This window comes from Mercenaria mercenaria, chromosome 8 (assembly GCF_021730395.1).
Source record: "Mercenaria mercenaria strain notata chromosome 8, MADL_Memer_1, whole genome shotgun sequence".
In the NCBI taxonomy this organism is placed as follows: domain Eukaryota; kingdom Metazoa; phylum Mollusca; class Bivalvia; order Venerida; family Veneridae; genus Mercenaria; species Mercenaria mercenaria.
In genome coordinates this window covers 63,911,846-63,936,646 of record NC_069368.1, presented here as the reverse complement: position 1 = coordinate 63,936,646, position 24,801 = coordinate 63,911,846, and positions in this window count along the sequence as shown.

Here is a 24,801-nt window from a genome sequence, read left to right as displayed (position 1 = left end):
TAAGAGCACGTTGCTTTGTACTTATTGAATATATCTCGTATAATAATATAAATAGTTGCAAGTATAATTATTCAAAAACAGATCAGCTTTGATCATGAGCTAAATACTCAACTTAACTATACATTCCTCGACTATGTAATAGGTCAGCGATATTTACGAATGTGACAAGTAGAGTTTTATACACAACTGTAATGCGAGTTAAGTCTAATGAGCTTGTAATGCAGTGTCGCACGCGAAGAATATACTTCAGTAATTGAATAAGTCTTTGTGTTTGTGTCTCTTTGAAAGCTTACAATAAAAATCTTAAATTGAAAACATAATTCAATTACAATACATTTTGTCTTTTAATTCATCAAACTGTTATGTATACATCTCATATAAGATAAACACTGATAATATTTTTTTTTTTTTTTTTTTTTTTTTTTTTGTAAGGAAGCTGTAATTTAATGAAAATTTACATTTACCTTTGCTGTTTATTAACTTAAAATGTCCCCAATAAAAACATTGCACTTCGTAAAAAAAACAAAAACAGATGATGTCATGTATACGACCAACATTTCACACCTTCCTTTGCTTCGGATTTTTTATCTGTTATATTCTATATGTTTAAGTCTTTTAAATGAAAATTAGCAAAATATTACCTTGCTCAGAGATGTTAGAAAACTTCGCATTGTATTTATTTATTACCCCTCGTAAACTATTATAAAGGTTTGCATGTGAAATTATTTAAAATAAGATCACGAAATCAGCTTTGATCTTGAGCAAATTACTCTACATAAGTACACATACCTTCATAGTTTTCAGCTATAAAATATAGTGAAGCGAATATTTACGAATGTGAGAAGTTTCATTTAGATCTTAAATGTAGTGCATTTTTACACAACTTTATTGCAATTCTATGTCTCAACGAGGTTGTAATGCAGTGTCGCCCGCGAATAGTATCTATAGTTTAGTAATTAAATTAACTACTCGTGTTTTTATCTTTTAGTAAGCTTAGATCTAGAGTAAAACCCGTCATTTATTGCAATTCACATATTTTGAGTTCATCTGACTGTTATGTATACATCTCATAAAGCATATACGCAGGTCTTACATATTTTTGAACTTATTATTATTTTTGCGCTGTTCTTTCATGCATTATCAGGTTCAATCTTTCGTCAACATATGAAATCATAATCGCTACATTTGCAGGTATGTTTTTATAGTAATCATTTAAGTGACTGCAAGGTTTTTTTTGCAAAATAATAATAATATAAATATTTACATTCTTCTTTCTATTGAATAATGTGTATTTTACTGTTGTATGTCCATCCTTGTTTTCCTTAAGTCCGAGGGTTTTGAGCTAAACAGTATAGTTCATGCGTGCATGTTCTGAAAGTAAGACGAAAGATAAACGAGCAGTGCCCATTAAACCATCTGACCACACGATAACATTTTTCCTCATACAAAACAGTCATTAATGTTTATCTTTTATCTGATTTTCACAAAATATTTTATACGATTACCTTGAGTGTATATCGTAAGATACCTGACGCAAATATATCCAGTATTGCCTGCAGCAAAAATGGTCAATGTGAGATTGGATACCTATATTCCGCGTCTGCATAAGATTATATAGTTATAAAGGGATGTGCGTAAATGTGTAATTAACATACATTTATTATAGATGTTAATATTTACCTTTATTAGAAGTAGTATACAAGAATTTGATAAAGCTAATACACGAAGAAAAATTCATTATACTGAAACGATTTGAAATAAAACTGTTACTCAATTACTATGAAGCTTTAAAACAGACAATGAAGATGATGATTAAACGGGTTTTTTTATTGCATACTATATTTAGGTATATGCCGCATCGCCCTCTTTCTTTCTGTTTTTCGTTTTTTTCGGTTTAAGTATATAGGTAATATAACTCCTTGAAAATATCGCCCAAAGCAACAGTGTCAAAATTTGAAATGTGTGATCAAATTCAAACACAATATATATTATATTCGTGATAATTTCTGGTGTGTATGGTGCACCGATTCAACTTTTCTGTCAGATCAAAAATGCTTCCCAATATGTTGCATTACATTAAACTTCGGTACACGTTTTATAACTTCATTCAACACAACAGTTAATGCACCGTTTTCGTTTCTTTTGAAAATAATTTTATTTCAGTAGTTTTATTGATCATAATGAATGAAACCGAAAAACTGCCTTTATTTTTATGACGTTCATCTGAAGTATGAATCGCGGATTTGTTTAGAGTTAAATGTTATCAATCTGGTTCATAGTAGAGACTAAGACATATCGCAATGTTAATAAATGGTAAAATATTGACGTACGCAAATAGGTATTGACATTTATATATTATGCTGCTGAAATATACAATGTGTTAGATTTTATACTGTTCACAGGGAAAACTGGAAGCTTAACGTGAAATAACTACTACATATTTAAAGTCTTAAGACCACGTTTGAGTTTAACTACGAATTATAAGAATAAACGTCGACCTAGTAAGCCTCAAAATCTGTTTTACTTATTTTGTTTTAATTGGGTACCTTGAATATATATACTTAAAAAAGCGTCTTCCATGTTTCCGAACATTCTAAAGTTCATTGCAAGATAAAATATATTTTTTGTATTCTTTTGATGTCTTACCTAATTCAAATGTTGTACAAAGCTATAAATATTCGTTACAGATAAATAAACGTTTCTGAATTGTATACATTTTCTCCATTTTCCGTAGATGGAAAACGAACAAAAACCGCTTGAAGAGACACAATCATCTCTCAATTATTTAACCATTAGTTATATGTTGAAACATCTATCTTTCAAAAGCAAGAAAATGATGTATGCTTGAACGCTTTATTTTAACGAATCTAAAAAGAAAACCAATTTTCGGGAGTTTTAGTACACAGAATGACACGTAACGTCTATACGCCTTTACTTATTGAAATTTTGAAACTAGTTTTTTTTTCTCTGTCCGGGATTTCCATCGCTTATTTGACATTTTAGCCTCTGACAAAATATCCGTGAATGCAGAAAAAATATATTTGTTGTTGCCATCGTTCAAAAATTCTAATATTATTTACGTTACCCGTTTAAAAATGCGGAATGTATGGCTTGTTATAGCATAATGTGCTTTAAAAACTACATTTTCTCGGAGAATCTATGACCACGACTGTTTTACTGCAATCAATACTTATGACGTTCATAATTACGAATACATTGACGTTAAGACAATATTACGTCCATGTACATACGTATACATTTACGTTAGGCGGTAACGATATATTAAATACACATCGTTATGGCAAGTTTTAAAGACATAGTACTCAGTTTATTCAAGAAAATACAAAGGAATATCAATTTTCTAAGTTGGAAAGTTTCCAAAATCTACAATATACAAGAAAAGGCACTTAAAGTATCCCCCAGCGCCTTTCCTCCTCTTAATAATCTACAATTGTACAACGTTACAAAGGTACGTTTTATGTAGTATTCAAGAAAAATGCGGACAGAAATAAAACTTTCCACAAAACAATCTCATTTTCTCAGTACTAAAGTCCGTTGATTCTGACAAAGTCCAAGAAAATGTTATACTTTCTTCCCTAAATACTTTTCAAACGATGATTAAGAAGGTTTACATGTATAGCTGTCATAGTTATTTTTATGTAAAAAAATATATCGTAGATACGTATTTTTTTTTTTAAATCAAACATAAAGTTAAGTCATATTCAAAAATGTTGATTAGGGTTAAACTAAATCCAGTCGAATAATTTTGTAGCAATTTAAAAGGGCCTAAAAATAAATAAAAGGTTAACAGGTTGGTACAGGTCTCCTTATGTCAACGGGTTTTAGGCTGCAGATTCTACTTCATTACTTTTGAAGTAATTTTGGTACAAATGTTACGACTCAATTCTAAAGGAATTAATGAACGTTTTCTTTAATGCTATTGAATTCATTTTTATTTCACTGATTTTGTTTGCGATAATATTGAAAATATTCGAGTTCACAGAGTGCGTATGTAAGAATTCTAGTTTCCGCTCTCATCAAACGGGACCCAGTGTGACATCAATTTTATTGCACCCGGATACTTCAATTTTGATCCTGTATTTATATAACCATCAAAATTAAAACAAAATAGACATGTTCCTCGACATATAGACAAAGATTAAAGTCACATTTAAGACAACTGAAAAAAAAAGAGAAAAAAGATGACATTTTGAGTTGTAATGAGTTCGTGTAAATATCTTTCTGTCTTTGCTAAACTATGTTTCCGCACTAAGAATATGTATTGAGGAAAGCAGCGGTAAAGTATTTAGATACCTATGTGCAAAATGAACGACTAGTTGATATATTTAAAAGTTGAGTTCTGTATACGGCCCCTTTCTTCTTGACAGTTGAATTATTTCTTCCTATATCAAATTGTTACTGAGATATGAGATGTTACAGATCAATCACTGTTGTACAGTTGAAATCTACTGTCACCAACGAAATCGTTGATAAAAATGTAAGAAAGAAAAGCGGTGAGAATAAAAGAATAAATAGCTTCATTATATTTGTAGTTAATATCATAATTGCCACATTTTACTTCTGATGTTTGTTCGCTCAGTCATGCCAGGGTCATTATGTAATGAATGTCCGCAAAGTCGGTGCTAGTGGGCATGATCTGGTGTTGCAATTTATCATTTCGTTAACAGACTCAATCTTTCATATTCATGTAATAAGGATATATTTTGTTATAGTATCTGCTGTAAATAAAGTATTTCTATGTTTCTTAAAATCCTTGAAACTTTAAACACGTTTGCACTCATTAGTATAGTAGAGTATGAATAAATTCAGTATTTGAAAACACACATGTAACAGATAATAAATGTTAAATAACATTAACATTAGTTCGTTGATTTTCTTAAGACCTCTACTGTACTTTGTTAAATTATTTCTATCATTAAAACACAAGGAACTTTATGGTCTCTAATGAGCAAAAATGCGTAAGGTGACATGCCACCACAACTGATCATATTGCGAAACATAAGGCTGAAAAAATATATCATGTATTGTTGAAGGTAAAGAAAGACAGATTTATATTAAACTAACCATATACATGTATATGGTAAATGCAAACGAGAAAGTAGACAGAAATTATGTATGAAATGAATTATCCATTAAAATTAGCCATTAGAATGTGGGTCCGTTTCTGTTAGCCAATATTTAAAACATCTAATTTAACATAATCAACGGTATTCGACTGTATATGGTAAATGCAAACGAGAAAGTAGACAGAAATTAGGTATAAAATCAATTATCCATTACATTTGGGTCAGTATTTGTTAGCTAATATTTGAAACTTCTAATTTTACCTAAATCCTTTCGCATATTATAAAGATAATCAGCTTTTATTTAGAAGATAATTCAAGACATTCTTGTTTCTTCGGTTACATATAGACGACATCAGTCTCATTAAAGAAAAAAAAAACACTGTATGGGTTGTGAAATGGGCATTTACTTATACTGTTTGCTAGTAAATATGTATTTAAGATCGCATAATCATTCTTTTTTCAAATTGAATTACACCCTTTGCACAAATCTGGGAATTTATCCGCCACTTGACAGATGAAACCTTTTGTCTAGGAAACGAAAAAGAGAAACGTGTTGCGGCCTTTAAACGAATAGATATACATTTTCTTTTAGTTTTCTATAAAGTAAAGTATATGTTTAATAAACGAATACGAAACCCTTTTCATGTCCAAATGAATGCGGAAAAATATTCAGTAGGAAATGTCGAAATGGTGGCGTTGTTTTACAAAAATGCATTTGATTATACATTAGAAGAATTTGTGCTTCAAACAAAAATTAACCATCATAATAGAATTATAAACAACAATTATAAATACATATGTTTAATAAAAAAATATACGTATTAAACTCTAAATATATACGTGATTTCGTCAGTCAAGTATTAGCCTCAGAACAACCTTTTTGGCTATAATAATGACAGGATTTGCAAGCAAATCTTTAAGTAAGACCTACATGTACTTTTTAAAAGGGCATAAAGTACATGCGCGACATTTGTCTATCCGATTATAAATTTTATCACTGAAACAATACAAGGACCTATAAAGATTATTTAATAGTGATCAACTAATGTTAAAGATTTGAGTACGTATAACTCTCCAAAATAAGTTCTGCAACTTTAATCAAATCAAAATCAGAAATTTTGTATTGCATTCATAATGAAGATTGTCAGCCACAGTATGATTTTAAAGCAGCAGACGGTAAATTAAAATGAAGAAGGTAAATCGTTTTCGTTTATGTGTCAGCGTACCTGAGATGTAATTATAATTTTGGTCTGTAATTTACCTGTACCTGACACGCAAGGGACTACTATAAATGTCATTACGAATTTGTAAACACTACTGAGGTCCTGGGATGAGCAAGTCCAATAAAGATATAATCTATAAATAGTGTCTGATGTTTAGGTATACCAACTTCGGCGATGATTAAACACTGGTTTTCTTGTATCTTGGCCATGTAACAACGTAACGAATAAAGAACTTTAATTCTATGTCTCCGTGGTCCTCTAGAATATAGTCCATATCAACATATTTTGCCACTTCCCCGCCTGTAATATGCAATTTTCTTGCCAGATATAAGCTTAATTTATGCTTGGTTGTAAAAAGAAATGTCTGTGGATGATGTTAATCCATTTGATGTGCTTCATATCGAACGTTGCCCCGAAGCAGTTTGGTAAAATGAAACAGAAATTAGGTATTTTCTGATGTCTTCCTATGCAGTCAACTGCACACAAGAGGCCAGCAAAAGTAAACAAGAGGGCCAAAATGGCCCTAGGTCGCTCACCTGAGAAACACACCATAACACGTTTGACCTAGTGATTTAATGGAAACAAATATGCTGACCAAATTTCATAAAGATTGGACCAAAAAACTTGGTATGTTAAGTGTAAACAAGTATGTTCTTCAATTTGTCCTAGTGACCTAGTTTTTGAGCAAAGATGGCCTACAATCGAACTTGACCTAGATTTGATCAAGGCAATCTTTCTGACCAAATGTCATCAACCTTGAAAAGTACAGTCTCTATCGCATACAAAACGTTTTTCTTTGATTTGTCCTAGCGACCCAGTTTTTGATCCCTGATGACCCATATTCAAACTTGACCTTAGTTTTATGAAGGCGATCATTCTGACCAAATTTCATGAATATCAATTGAAAAATACAGTCAGTATTGCATACAAAAGGCTTTTCTTTGATTTGATATAGTGCATAAGTTTTTGACCCCAGATGACTATTTTTCGAACTTGACCTTAATTTTATCAAGTCAATCTTGCTGACCAAATTTCAAGAAGATCAATTGAAAAATATAGTCTTCATTGCATATAAAAGGCTTTTCTTTGATTTGACCTTGTGATCTAGTTTTTGACCCCAGATGACCCATAGATTTTAACAAGGCAATCATTCTGACTAAATTTATGAATACCCAGTGTAAAATGCAGCCCCTATTGCGTACACAAGGTTTTTCTTTAATTTGACCACGTGACCTAGGTTTTGATCCCAGATGACCCATATCAAACTCATCCTTGATTTCATCTAGGCAAACATTCTGATTAAATTTCATGAAGCTCCAGTGTTAAATGCAGCCACATTTGCATACACAAGGTTTTTTCTTTGATTTTACCTAGTGACCTAGTTTTAGACCAAAGATGACACATATTTATACTTTAACTTGACCTAGATTTAATCATGGCAATCATTTTGATTACAATTCATGTAGATCAATTAAAAATACAGCTTCTATCGCATACACAAGGGTTTTTTTTACTTTGACATGACCTAGTGACCTAGTTTTTAAACCCACATAACCCATTTTCAAACTTGACCTAGATTTTACCAGGCAATCATTCTGACAATATTTCATGAAGATCAGCCTCTATCGTATACACAATGTTTTTCTTTGATTTGACCATGTGACCTAGTTTTTTTTCCAAATATGACCTTTTTATCGAACTTGGCCTAGATTTCATCAAGATAATCATTCTGATCAATAATCATGAAGATCAATCGAAAAATACAGCCTCTGTCGCATACACGAAGTTTTTCATTGATTTGACCTAGTGACCTAGTTTTTGACCCCATATAATCCATTTTCAAACTTGGCCTAAATGAAATCGAGAATTTTGAAGTGGTATTTGTGAAATCATGAAATCGTGAATAATTGAATTCTTGAATTGTTGACAGTCATGTACGAAAGACCGGTGGTGACATTTCAATTTCAAGAACTCACGATTTCTGAGTATGAATTGGTGAAGTAGAAATCATGAAGTATTTAAATGAAATTGTGAACTCTTGAAGTGGTATTTGTGAAATCATGAAATCGTGAATAATTGAATTCTTGAATTTTTGACATGACATACGGGAATCGTGAATTCATGAAGTTGTGAAATATTGAATAATTGAAATCTTGAATTCGTGAAATTCCAAAATATTGAAATCTGGAATAATTGAAATCGAGAATTTTTTGAAATTGTGAATTACTGAAATATTGAATTATTGAATAATTGAAATATTGAATTTTCGGCATGAAATATGGAAATCGTGAATTCATGAAGTTGTGAAATATTGAATAATTGAGCCCAAACAAAACTTAAGAGAAAATTATAAATCCTTTCTTAATTATATAACGAGGATTAACAAGTTTTCGGGTCTAGCTCTCATAAATGTTCATAGGGGACAAAATAAAATTACACCGCCGACGTGCATGTATCGACAACGCCTAATAAATATTTAATTTTATATCTGATAAGCTAGGAAAATTAATTATAAATGCAAATGTTCGAAAAAGGTGATACAGTTTTTACCAAATCAAGTGTGGTAATTACTAAAAGTAAAATGAAAGGTTAGCCGGTTTCCGCTTCATTTAGATATGAAGTAATTTCGGTACAAAAATTACAACTTACCTATAAAGGAGTTGATGAACTGTTTTGAATGCTATTGAATTCATTTTTATTTCACTGATTTTGTTTACTCAAATATTTGAGTTCATATAGTACGTTTCTCATCAAACAGGGCCCACAGTTAGATCATGTATATTGCACACGTGCGAGTGGTTGAATTTGCTCGTTTCCACTCTTTATTTTTTGGCACCTGTAGACCTTACATGGGGCAGGTACTTCGTTTCGCCCCGTTGATAATTCATTAGTACTCCTTTGCATGTTCTCTCTGTCGGACCTAGAATGGAATAGTTTGGAATTGGGAAATTGGTATGTAAACCTTCTTTCGTAGTTTCAAATTCAGTATAAAAAACATTCAAAATATATAATCTTTAATTTCTATTTTCTACTTCGTTTTGTTGAGATTTTGTATTCAAAATAGATACAAACATGTTCCTAAACACTGACATAAGTGCTGATAAGGTGTAAAAAATATTGAATCATCATGTAATTAAATGAGAACAATTCAAAATAGCCTATTGTTAGGAAATGACCCCGAATGATCTTGCAACAAAACTTTCTGCTATATTATCAAAGCTTTCCTTTCTTCAATAAATAAAGTAATATTGCCACTTATTTTATGAACCACACAAAAAAAGTTTCAAAGTAATATTTTGTCATTTCGATTGAAAATTTGACAGTACCACAGGCATATATTATGAGCCATGAAATTCTATAGTTGTTGTTTTTAACCTTTACTCTGATTTATTATAATGCACTGGTCCATCATTCAATTTGGGCAGAACCATTTATCATTTAAAGGGGTGTTTACTAACAACTAGCTTACTGAATAGCAAAGAGTGTAGATCATTATCAGCCTGCACTGGCCAGAAAGGCAGAATAACTTGCCGCCAGCAGGCTAAAGGCTAAAGCAATTGCAGAAACCGTAAAACGTCTCCTGTCATCTAAAGCCTAAACACGTGATACAAATACATTGCTTATCAAAATCTGTCAGTTTCAGTTATTTTCGACAGGAAGAATCAATAAGACCGACCATATTGTTTTGGTAACTTTAGCATTATTAACCTTTAACTAATTAAAAATCTACAGTGACCACTTCGTGACTTCGTCTTTCCAGCATTTTTAAAATGTAATCTACTAACCGCTAGAAAACATCACAGTACATGAAGTATGATAGCTGTTTGATAGCTCTAAACAGAATCATTCCCTACTTAATGATTGGAACCCGTTTTAGCTTAAAGGTTATTGTAACATTGACAGTTTAGCATATAACCAAAAGGTCATTTTTCAACCATAAGCACTTATCCCACGAGGTTCGGCAGACTTATAGCCAAGTTGTGTCTAGTTATGTTTTTGTTATTGATTGTAAAGTATTTTCAGTATTGTGGTTAAGGTAAACTTGTCATTTGACCTTTTGATTCAGCACAGTTCGAGCCATATCCTGGCCACTGACTATTATCCTGTAAAGACTGACTGACAAAATGAGTTAAACAATATTCTGTATTAAGTGCAAAATAAGCCGGTGTTCAATGCCTTATTTTATCGTGTCCTCATCCTTGCAGAGACCCCATGCAACATCACGTGAACATGACAAAATAACTTTTTGGATGTTGTTCCACATTCCGTTGTGCTGTTAATGAGATAACAGTACGAAATAGCATTGTGTTAAATAATTATGTATTCGATCTGTCATGCTGGGGCGACAACAAAAAGACAAGACAAATTGTTTTGTGTCAATAAAATAACAAAATTAATGTAGCTTTTGAAAATAGAGGTACTTAAATCAAAGTACACATTAATTAGTACATAACTGAGCCTATCCTTTTCTTATTTTATTAAATTTGGTTGAGGAAAAATGTAATTTTATCTTGTAGTCAAGATGACATTTAGGTAGCCGTATAAACAAGAGGCGAAACAATGACTACATAATTTGTTGTGTTCTCGTGATGGTACATGGTACCCCACAATAATGACTACACTACAGAATGTTTCATAGTTGTACACACATGTTGTTGCATTGTACCAAGATGACAAATAGGAAATGACTGCCGGAAACAAAAACATCGCTTACGGATGCTTACCCTCATCTGAAAGTGTTTGACCTAATGCAATATGTAAACAACATATTGACCTATGGGTAACAACAAATAATGTAAAGTATCCAAGAAGTGATCCTTAGGAGAAAAATAAAAAGAAATATCAAGAAATACCAATTTTGTAAGGTAAAAAGGGCCTACATTCTATCAAAATGCAAGAGAGAGTATGGTTCTAGGCGTATTTACTAATCTAATGATAAATATAAGTGTACAGAGTTTCAAAAGTGTAAGATTTCATGGAAAATGAGCCTGAACAAAACTTTTAAATTAGAAATTCAAACTGTTTAAGTATATATAGGGCAATAATTCTGACACAATGACACAATGGAAGTGGGTGTCTTGACGTACTTAATACCTAATGGTGGTAAATAAGTGTGCAAAGTTTCAAAGCTGCAGATTACAAGTTTTGAGAAAAAGTGTACCTAAACAAAGACCTTTACAAAAGAAAATGCCGACCAATCAAGTAACGAGATTATCCCGTAAATACTTTTTAAACTTAGACCTAATAAATGAAATACTAATGAACAAATGTCTTTAATCATTTTTTAAAATCATTTTTATTTGACTCTTTCTTCTTGTGGCTGTTTAGATGCTGAACCAATCACCTGAAGATAGAAATGTTCACACAAAAACATGGAAAACAAAAAGTAAATCTATCTTGCATCTTTATGTTCATCAAATAGAACGAAATTGGGATGGTACTTCTATTTTGTTTGTTAGTACATGTGCAACTGTAAATATTGCAAGTAAAATGAGTTTGAAAATGTTGGCCTTATTTACAAAAATTATTTTATTAAAATTAGTAGAAATGTTTTATCCTGTAAAAATGCAGTAAAAATCTTAAAGTAAGATATAATGAATTCTAATGACCAATACAGCTTACTTTGATCAAGAGGATCATGATGTGTCAAACTGTATATGCATTTGATAATTTTCTCTCAGTATACCATAATACACAAAGAATGTAATAATATGATAATTATAACTGCATGACGCCAGCAGTGTTTTTATCATATACTTTTCTAATCTGTGATAAAGAAATGGTTCGCGTGTTTTAATTGTCTTATCGAAAATAAATCAGGTTGATAACTGCACAAATAAACAACATTTCTCATAAAATTATTGCCAATATTTTACACAACCAAAACCTTATAATTGTTTTTAACTTGAATTCATAAACCATTAAGTTACACTGTTTGAAGTCTAAAATTTCATTGTTCACATGCTATCTTTTGTACCTGTTCTCCGTAAGTAACTGCTAATTCTCCGTAAGTAACTGCTAACTTCTCCACATGGATCAGAGGTTGAGGACGGATGATTTCAGACACATGTTCTTGATCAAACCGTCACGGAGAACGTACAGCCCGCACGGGATCGAACTCTCGGCCCTGGGATCCATAGATCTAGCAGCTAGGCGGGCGGGTTATTCACATGCTGGCGCTGATTGGAGCATTAACTTATTACTATATAATATATAACTTTCTATGCTTCAGGAGAGCTTCTTGTATCGGAATGTCAAATTGTTCAGCCAAACCGAACTCTTTAGTTTTTATTACTAACTATTAGAAGCATTTTGTTTAAATGCACCAATAAATACAGCGAATGAAAAGACATAAGGAAAAATAGTTGGCAGCATCTCAATATAACACTTATTTTAATACATTCTAGATATCAAACCCAAATATGGTCTTCAAAATGAACAGATAGAACCAAATAATGTAAACGTATTTTCATGACAACATACATTAATCAAAACTAGTATATGTATTGAGTTTTTATCAAAGATAATAAATGTGTTGGAAAAACGAATTTACTCCTTTTTATGGTAAAAGGTTAAGAAACATTGAAGGGGCTAATATATATTTATTGCCATGTGTATAGCCCATTAATCTCTACTATATTCAATACATGTGATTGCTATTTGTGTATGGTTTCAGGGTTTGGGCATTTCAGCTAATCCAATAGACACTATTTTAAGGGGAGCGGTAGTCTAGTGGATAAGGTGTCGGCCGCTCAATCCAGGGGTCACCCACTGGGGTCACGACCATGACTTCTCATATGACACCAGTACTGGTTTTCCAGGAAGCGGACTCGAGAGTGGTTCCAATAAGCTTGAAGCTTTTATCACAATTGAGCTAAAACAAATTAGTATAAAAAATTGAACCACTTCATTGATTATAAATTGGTGCACTTTGTTCAGATGGAGACACATGATCCCTTTATGTGAATATTTCAGTTAAAGATAGAAATATCTTTAAATAACTTTACCATGTAGATCTTCATTACTTTTTTCCTTAGCATCCTTGTGAGGACCTTTCAAGTATGTTCAAATGTGGACAAATAGCCTGTTTAATGAGTCTTATACTGTTCACAGTTGTTACCATTCATGATGAGGTATGTCAAATACATATTCAATATCAAATAGTCAATTTCAGGTAAGCGACTTAGGGCCACTTTTGTCTTCTTGTTTCGAGTAGCGTCTTGAAATTTTGCATGTGTAAAGTTGACCATATTTCAGATAAGATGCAGTTTATTTTATACCAATAGATCCAACAAGTTTTTGTACACGAGACGTCAAAATTGACCACCAAAGCCCGTTTTTGAAACTGACTTTGCCGCGTATCCTTGGCAACTGTTACGGGTACTGCAACGGCACCAGTCAACAAATTTTCTTAAATTTTACATTATTCGACGATAATTATATTTTCCTTTATGGTAATGTAAAAATCATTGTTTTACACCGACAAATATTTGATAAATGGAAAGAAAATCGCCATTTTTGACTAAGAATTGACGTTCAGTTTCACAGCATTGTTCGGCTTTAAATCAGCATATTACAAAATCCCTGAATTAAATTTTTGATTTTTCTTTCAATAAACGGTGTTTAAAATGTATACCGTGTCCAAATGACAAATGAAACTGGGGGGTCACAGACTTAGTTCTTATTTCAGTTACACTGACATTTTTAATAATTTAGTTATTATGATACGGAAAAAAATAAGTATTATGTAAACAGTAAATATCTGAATAGAACGAAAACTTAATTTTTTTCAGTACCGTAATAATAAAATTATGAAAAATGTCATATCAATGTAATTGATTGTTTTTATTTATATAAAAAAGCATACGAAAGAATGGATAAAATGTTTTTATCATAAACGTAAAATCATCCATAGCTATTGAAATATAACACAACATGATAAAATCCGATTAATGAGTTTCACCTGTACAAGAAATGTCAAAACTGATGAGAGTAAATATGAATAAATAGGGAAGATGAATCGCATTGATATCAAAGAACCTGTCTTAGCTTAATGATATGTATGCAGTTGCTCTAAACTGCAAAACAAACAGTCTATGCGCTTTTAAAATTAAATCGGTTAATGTAATGTGACATTCCGCTAGATAGATACATAAATACAATAACTAAATATACAATAATTGGGCAAAAGCAAACAGGTACTATTAGCACTATTAAAAAATTACATTTCTCAAGTAAAATATTGTTATTTACTAAATATGGTAGTACATTAATATTACGAGACGAAATAACCTTTAAAAGATTTAAAGATAGAGAAAGTTTTAAAATAAAGAAATAGAAAATACAAAACATTTTTTTCTATTTTTGTTATTGCAATAAAATAAACATTTAAAAGGTAACCCTTGAATTTAGCGCATAAACTCTTTGTTTTTGTATAAAGAAGTACTTGTAGAAATAATCAACAAAATTATAAGTAAACGAAAATGCAGGAATATACGAAACAAAACTGAAGTTTCTTTATGTGCCATGTCTCCTTTCAAAAAAAATGTAAGCTCCACGCAGGCGTTAAGTTGTCCTTTCAGCCGAATACGTGGTTCGTAGATTGATTCAGCAATAATATTATAATATTCAAAATAATTGTAAATTCTGCAAGTTTGTCAGTGTACTGTTACATTGTACATGTGTTAGACCGGCTACGTGTTTTACCCTTCGCATTGACAGATATTTCAATGTTGTTTTAACGCGGATCAATAGATAATGGGTTAACTGACACATTGTGCCGATATATGATCACGTTAAAGAAAAATGATACACGAGGTATGAAATGCACATTTTTCTTATGTTGTATTTTTTAAACATTTGAAGTATATTTTTTAAAATTATCATCAGCAATAATGACTTATACGCTATATATTCTTATGAACTTATATAATATTGGTTAAATTAGTATACATAAGAATATATTAAATGTTTAGTCTAGTACACTATTGAATAAGTATTACCAATTCGTAATTTGTGATTTGTTTAACTGTAGCTTAAAAAAAATATCGCAAACCGTTCTCTATATTTATATGGAAAAAAAATCTACTTTTATATACCAACAACAATTGTAGGAAACCAAGACTAATTTTGAAATGACGGCGCCGCATTATTTTAATTCATATTATAGTCTACGTTTTCGTGATTAAAGTAAAATTATCATTTGGAATATTAAAGCATTTACATTATTTGATGTGTCTTTGATAAAAGTAAAATTGTGTAAAGAAACATTAATTAGTTTTTAAGATATTTTTGCAATAAACGCGGTTACAAATAGATCGAAATATCATTCGTTAAATGTATATATATGCGCCTTAGCAAACCGTACCTGAATTTCGCGGTGACTGCCGGTGATTCGCCGCGATCTATCGCAATTCAGCGCGACCCGCTGAGATTTTTCATCGCGAATCACCGTGAACACTTTATCATAATAGATCGCGGGGTCTTGCAAAATCATCGCGATTTATCACATTCTTCGGTAGTGATTCAATGTGAAAAATCATCGCGATTTTCCACTCAGGGTAAATATTTTTGCCGGTGTTAACGCGGAAAAAAGCAAAATCCGCGAGCCAGGGACTGTATACATATTTGTCATCATAAAATGAATAAGTTGACCAAGAATCACGACCATTTTCTCATAATAATGATACATTTTACACTTACAAAAGTAAAATCTATTGGATACGCCCATTTGCTAGATACTATAAGAGTTATAACCTTTTTAGAGCTACTTGGCAAATGCATTCAAACTTCATATATCGCAACATTTGAATAAAAAGCTTCTATCTTACACTGTTATACTTTTGAGAAAATATACTTTAAAGGTTTTGAACCTCTATATAAAATAAGGAAAACAATGTACACAAATAAACTTTTGTTCAAATATAAGTTATATGAAAAGCTTTGAATATGTAGATTCATGGTGTAGAAAAATCAATTCTCAAATCAATACTATCCATATTGCAGATACGCCCTTTCACCAAAGGGCAAAGATTATATTTGGCAAATATTTCTATCATAGCATACGCATATGAAAAATGAAACGAAATGAAAAATGAATATATAGTAATAAAGTGATTTTCTTTTTTTTTCTCAGCTACGAAAATGTCATCTTATAGTCAATTGTGTTCACTTTTTTTATAATCTGCGAGTTCAGGAATCATGTCCCTGCAATTTCTGCTGGTTGGCAAATTCATTGAATGGAAGCCTTCAAAACTCATGTTTGTTTTGTGCATAGATTTACCAAATAAGTTGTATTCCATATCGACCATTGACAATTTTGTTCGATTTCGCATTCTCTTAAGTCGTTTTAACAATCTTTAGTCATATTTGTAGTTTATATTATCAATAGTTTTCTGAATAAGCATTGAATACTGACATCACATACTGAGAAAACTTAACTGAATGGATATCATGGATTAACGGTCCAATACCTTTACTAATGGTGTCGATGGTTGCTGTTGTTCAATTCGTATAAATCTTATATTTTATCTCCCATCTCTGTCGTCTGCAGGTTTGGCATGTGACTAGCGAGTTTTAGTCCAAAACATCGCAACATTTCAAAGGAATCATACCGTATCCTGCCATTATTATTACCATATTCCATTTGGAATGGACAATGATAGACATTATCCTTTAAAGCCTATTTAAGGACCGGCTCGTTTATGATGCGTAACTGTTATATCACTCGCATGCTCAACGACATCTCTATATAGCGTTTTGTTTTATCCATAGTGTAATAAGTTCAAAACACGATTGTATTTGGATATTCTGTATAAAACGTTCATGTGAACAAACCGTGTCTGGTTCTGTTACATCATAATTTTCATATTGTCTGATTGCTAGGCTCCCAGATAAATAGTTTGTTGTTAATCATTTGAGTATGAAAGAACTGAAGTATGTCTTAAGATCAGTTCAGTTTATCAGTTTATCAGTTTATCAGTTTATCAGCATCAACTAAATATTCTGATATATTTGTATTCAAGTGAATACGTTTTTACCACTATTCACATATTCAGCAAAAACATCATTTGAACTTTTTTACTTCTGACACGTATATTACGAATGGTAAGTAATTTTCAATTTTTTATACCATATATAAATTTCAAAGTCTACCTATGTCTTTAAAACAAAGTCTGTAACACTCCGTGTATCAGTTTCTAAGCAGCAATTTTCATGTGCAGTAACTTCCCCTGAAATGAGATTGTCTAACGTATCATCATGCAATTTAAAAGAGCCTTAAGTGGCTGTAACGTCCTATTGATAGGTATGCCTTATCTACACCAACCAATTATCTGCCGATTCCTTTCCTTTTCCTCGTGTACTTTAATGATTATTACTTTCTTAATACGCAAACCCACAGCAAACATCTTCGAGCTCTCTTGGGACCTTTCTTTACTTTTATCTGTTTTACAAATTAAAGTATGTAAACTAAGTATGACTTACATTTTGTCAAAATTATGTAATTTTTTAACATTGTGTGAAGGTTGTGCACTTAAGCCTGTTTCTCAGAAAGAGCATTAGACCAAGTATTTTCAAATATTATACAAATCCTTTGTGTTGCGATTTGACCTCACATGGCAGGGTTCATAAGTTTTCATCTTTAAGTGCCGTGTGGCCACTGTACAAATTATCCCCGTTCTTGGATTCAGTGTTGTTATTTATTATCTTTACTTTGGGATCATGGGGTCCATTCTGTTGATGTGTAATAAAGTTCCGCTTAAACCGGGGCTAGGGTACGTGAGAGGTGTTGCATTTTTTATTACATCTCATGAACAGACTGAGTCAAATCGAGTCTGCTATTATTCTACTTGGTTGCATTCTTTGCTTCCAAAAGATATTTTTACAGATTTTATTATTGCTTATTTTCCAACAAAACATGTTACTTTTAAATACAGAGGTTACGGTTACAGTTTTGCAAGTAAGCAGGTGTATCAAGATCTATTGTGTCGAATGCTTTCATAATTATACTCTTCATATTTCTTTCGTCATCATAGTGTTAACAAAGAACGCATGATAATTTAATCTTCTGGTCCCACTACAACTTAAAAAATAATTAATGGCATGATTTCAAAAATGTAACTAAATAATATTTTTTCTACAAAGGGAATATGGAAATAAACATTATTGGATTAATTTATTAAAATGTATTCATATAAAGATTGAATAGCTACAACGTGGACAAAAACTTTTATAATTTGTTAGGATGCCCAAAAAGAGGAAATTTCAACATGTTTGTAATGAGTTACCATCAAAAGACATTTTATCACTTTCGTTCTCTTCTTTTACTTAAGTTTTGTCACAGATATTCAGACTAAAAAACAGATTAAACATTGAACTAAAATACGTGACATTTTTGTTAAAGGATAATGTGACGGGAGAAATAGTGTCTATGTCTGACCATTTATTACTTTAAAATGTATTGCCCCATTCTTTCTTTGTTACATTGTAAAATAAACGTGATACAATAAGACGATATCACCAGTTGCTGATCATTGTGGAAGGTGGCTACAAATTACCAGATTATATCTCTATATTGATTATCTTATATAAAACTCTCAATAGTGTTTACAAATCAGTAATAGAGATCTATTTTCATCTTCTACGTGCCAGGTATCATTAAGTTGCTGATTATATTCAAGATTATATCTCGGGTACGCAGATTTAAATGTCGACAGTTCACGCTATTTACCCTCGTCCTTCTCATCTAAAGGATGATGATTAAACATTACTGAGCTATCAGGCACGGTGGCAGAGAGTTTTCATTAAGACTGAAAAACTTTATCATTTATTTGATTTAAGTCAAACATTTTTAAAACTTACAAGTAGTCGTATTCAAATCCTTAACTTCAGCTAATTATTTGTTACAAATCTATTTAGAACTTTGTACTGTCATAATAGTTATGATAAAAGGTATGAATATAATTTAAAAAAAAAAACTTAACAGTTGTAGGTACCCGTAATAAAATTCAAATAGTGCCTATATAAAATAACGTACATAAAATATATGTCTCATTTAAAAGAAAACGTGAGTCTATTATCAAAAAAAGCTCGCAAGTCGTGTTTATAATTCAGAATTATTTTTGTGGAGTGATTTAGCTGACGAAACCATTCTTTGTATTGAAAATTCAAACAGTTGGAAAATGATCAAATGCTTGGATACTTCGCATAAGCTTAGAAAAATGTGCAGCAAGCAAATCCAACATTCAGTTTTGTAGTTTTTATCGTTTTCTTTATTAAATATACGTACATCTCAGAAATTAAGTGGGGACCATATGCTGGCCTTTTATTTGAATTAAAGTTAATTGCCTGAAGCTAGGGGTAATTAAAGACACAACGTCAATACCTTGGTTCTAAAGATATATCAAAAAACTAATTAACAGTAAATATTGACACAAAAAAGAGCAATAATTATATTCATTTGTAGGTAAAATCTCAATTTGCTACGTAGTTTTGCTCTTTTATTTTTTTTTTCAACATCAAAGGATATTTATTTATTGATTTTCTGAAATAATCTTATTTCGAGATCAATAAACCTAACTCACTTCACGCAATCAAATGTAAGCGTCCAGAATATTTTTCTCACATTAAGTTTTTATCGGCCGGTACTTTTAACAGTTTTAATTTACATTTATATAGTCAGGTGGTTTTAGTGACAAAAGTGCACTAGAAATCATTTTATGAGGGCCGGCATGTTAATGCCCGAAGACAACATATATGTTGAAGCTTGAACCTTACCGGTTACTTTGATAGCTGTCTCCAAAAAATATAACAATATCTTATGTAAATTAGAAGGGTCAAAAGGTTATGCTATGAAATTCTGATTTTGCGGCGTTTTTTTGTGTAGCTTTTATTTCAATGATTCTGTACTGGAAATTTTTCTGGAAAATTGTGCCCAAAATGTATTATGAAACTATTTTTTAGTCATTTAGAATTGACGCAAAGCTAAAACAGAACATGAAAATAGAAACAATGTCTGAAATTAGGGTCAAAGGTCATGCACTTTATCTATTTACGTTGAGACAATGTCATCTATAGATACCATCAATATGTTATCCAAAAGTGATGAATGGAACTTATTCAAACTTCATTAAAAGATCAAGGACATTAAGGAAAAGTGCTTTGTACAAGTTTAATAAATTCATCAAGTTTACTTTTTGAATTATCTCCCTTTATTAAACTTATGTATAACATTTCTTTTCCAAAAAATAACTCTAAATTTAACAAATCACTTTTGTTGAAATTTCTCACAACGATAATGACCATTAAAAGAAACTGACGTGTATAAAATCATGAGTCTATCTCGCTCATTTTTTAAATTATCTCCCGTTATAGAATTCAGTTGTCTGAACCACATCGTTAAACACTAAATGACAGTACTGTCTATTCAGTGGTCTAAATAGTACTTATCCGTCGTTTATATGACTGAAAAACTATTGAAAAAGACATTAAACCCGAACACACAATCACACACAAATAGTACTTACGCTTCTGGCATCAGTTGATCGTTACAAAGTTTTTGTCAAAAGGTCTGTGGTACACTACTTGCTTAAGGGATTGTTCAATTGTAACTTGAGAAAACATATCAGCAGATGGTCACAATCAATACTATAGACATAAAATTAATATATCTCGTATTATGTACTTGTTAAATCAGACCCCAGCTCCTTGACACTTACGTTATCATCAGTATATATCATGTACAGCACAATATATTATCTTTGATAATTATATATTCCCTTTGTCTGCATATAATTTAACACAGATATCTTAAGCATTGTTATAGAATATGGGGTTCCTTTTTAGCTCATCTGATTATTTGAAAATTATTGTCATCACTTGATCGTCATCGGCGTTGGCGTCTGCGTCGGTGATGCCTGGTTAAATTTTATGTTTAGGTCAACTTCTCCTAAACTATCAAAGCTATTACTTTAAAACTTGCGATACTTGTTCACCATTAATAGCTGACTCTGCACAGCAAGAAACATAACTCCATTCTGCTTTTTGCAAGAAGTATGGCCCCTTTTGGACTGAAAAATATCAAATTTCCTACTTAAGTTTTATGTTTAAGTCAATGTTCTCCTAAACTATCAAAGCTATTGCTTTAAAACTTGCAACACTTGCTAACCATCAAAAGCAGATTCTGTATAAGAAGAAACATAACTCCATCATGATTTTTGCAAGAATTATGACCCCTCTTGGACATAGAAAATATCAGATTTCTTGGTTAGGTTTTGTGTTTAAGTCAGACTTAAGTTTTATGTTTAGGTCAATGTTCTCCTAAACTATCAAAGCGATTGCTTTAAAAGTTGCAACACTTATTAACAATCAAAGCTGACTCTGTAAAGCAAGAAACATAACCTCATCCTGCTTTTGGCAAGAATTATAACACCTTTTGGACTTAGAAAATATCAGATTTCTTGTTTAAATTTTGCGTTATGGTCAACTTTTCTCATTAACGGTCACAGCTATTGCTTTAAAACTTAGAGCAGTTATTCGCCATTTAAAGCTGAATCTGCACAGGATGTATAATAAGTCTACATTTTTTTTTTTGCAAGAATTGTGACCCTTTTTGGACTTAAAATATCATGGGTATGACAATATTTCTATTATACAGAGACAAAAAACAGATGAGCATCTGCATCCACAAGACGGTGCTCTTGTTTTATTTCAGCATGATTTCACGGTAACGTATGTACCGATACTTATATTTACTTTTGTAAAAATCGTTTTTACATAATCGTAATGAATAAAATGCCCCCTCACACAATTTACCACACTTTGAGCAACGAATGTCTACCACTGAGTTCTAGTATATCATGCTTTGTTTAGCGTACCATTTATTTCATCAAAATCTACGTTACATTATAACACTTAAGACTGACAAACCTTTCAAAGTTACACAATGAGCATTAAGAATCAGTGCTTAGTTAACAAGCATCTCTAAATGACTTTTGAATAATTCTTTATGTAAATTACTTTTATGTGCATTCTTTCGCCAGATGCAGCTTATTGGTACATACGTTACTTAATTAGATTATGTCCTTTGTTCATTAAAACTCTCTATTGATAGAGAGTGCGTGGCGCGGTGGTTGGCATGCTGGGCTACATCTCCAGCGGTCCTGGTTCGATTCAAGACCGGGGCTGATATCCCGTTTAGTGTTCAGTACTGGAACTGTTTCCAGTTCTGTCGCCCGAGACTGGATGCTGGGAAGATAAATATCACACCTGTCGTGGGCTCCGCTGGAAATACGTTTTTCCATCCATTAAAGGTGGGGATTTTCGTCCACTTCCCACTTCAAACAAGAAACTTTACCTTTTTGTAAACTTTTATATCAAAACAAATAAATGTTGTGTTATATCCCGATAACCTAGATGAGTTTTCATGTAGGAACGCAGTTAAATAGTTCCGAAAGTTCGTATGAACTCATTGCCTTATGCTGCTATTCTTCTAAGTTCACATAAACGAATTATTTGACAATACTGAATATTGTTCTGTAATTATGAGTTTACAAGTACATGTACATGTTTTAGCGACTCCCACATACAGCCGACATCATCCTTACATAATACATATATTGACTTGCAATCTTTGTTGGTATATTCCACCGACGCCACTTAAATCTTCACCATTATGACCAATACAATATGACATGTGCCAAGGTCAAGGTCCCATGCACTTAAATTAAGTTTCCTGTTTGTTAGTAGATGAAATTACTTCCTTTTTATATCATATAGTATAATAAGTGTGATTTTCATCAGTTTTAGAACTAATTCAAAAATGAAATTACGGTTGGTTCTGATAGATATATAAAAAGCTATTAATAATATTACATTTCCAGAAAATGAACACAGACGCAAATCACAACTTTATTGTATATATAGGTAATACAGCATTGTTATGATTGCAAAACAATACGTTAATATGCAGTGTAGATATGCATTTACCAACACTGGTATTAACTTTCACTGTTGTTTTAGTCATTAGTACCATATAAATATCTTGTATTTCATTTGTTTATTAATTACTATCCTTAAATATGATATTATTATAATATTATTTAATTACATTTTTATTTCTTATTTCTTGCCAATATAAAATTAAAATCACATTCGTTCTTTAAAATGCAGATATTAACATTTGAAAGCATTCAGCAATTATAGATTTCCAGACAATTTAAAAGTACATACCTCTTCATGAATTATAGCCTATATATAAGTATTATTATTATACATATGGTCATACAGTACATACCTCTTCATGAATTATATAATACATATATAGTTATCAATTATATACATATGCCCCCACAGCTACTTTGAAAAGAAAATGCTGTATTAGCATGCGGTTTGTGAAAAATGCCCCTAGACGGATGACATTGGTAACAATATATTGTTTGACTTTACCAATCATCTACTTTGATCATCCTAAGTGGCATTTGGTGTAAACGTGCGGAGGAAACTGCATACAAAGACAAAAATAGGCGACAGTAAGGGAAATTGCTGTGTACAAGAACCTTTTCGACTTGTCTTATTTTATCTAATTGAGTTGTCCAGGCTATAACTCTAAAAGTGCTGAAGAGACTTTATTCAATCTGCATACAAACTTAGAGGACATTAAGAGGCGTTCTTGTGTACAAGAGCAATATCTTAACATTGCTTTCTTCGTAATAACCTTCCTTTAATTAATATTTGTGTTAGGACAACTCCAAAATTATCTAAGGGATTTTTCTGGAACATGTACATTGAGAGGAAGCGTTGCCATCGTCCTTACTTTGTCCAATTATCTCCCTCTATCAAATGTATTTGTCCTGAACATTACAAATGGGAAAAGAAATTTGTATAAACTGCTAATGGAAAGGAAAACATAACTCTTATAGGTTCACAGTTTGTCACTTTTAAACTATCCCCTTTTACTACATTTTAAAAGATTTTCAAAGAAATGGTTTAAGGGATTGTTTCTTAAGGGAACAATTTAAGGAATTGTATACCAACAAACCACATTCTTTTATCATATTAAATTATGCTTGTCCTGAACATAAGTGATAAATTATTCAAGGTATCAAGTTGACATTTGATTTGACATAATGAGAGGAGATACAATGTGCAGGAAACTGTCTATACCAGTTTATACCCTTTTTGTTATATTAAGCCAGCAAAGCTCTTGACAGTGAACGTTTTTGTATGTGTCACTTTTAAGAAATATCTTCCATTAAATGCAACAGAAGGTTAGACAACAAATTGTTTATTATAATCGTTTCAATTCTGCAGGGTAAAGGTATTCAAGTTTATATAGCTTACATAACTAAACAAGCCTATATCCTGAATCTTTTTAAAGAGTATTCGTTTATTTGTGTTAAAGCCTTATTTCGGAAACATGACGATTTTTAATCATAGAATGAAATAATAAACCTTACCCTTCTGAAAAGAGAAAAGAATAATTTATTGGCAAT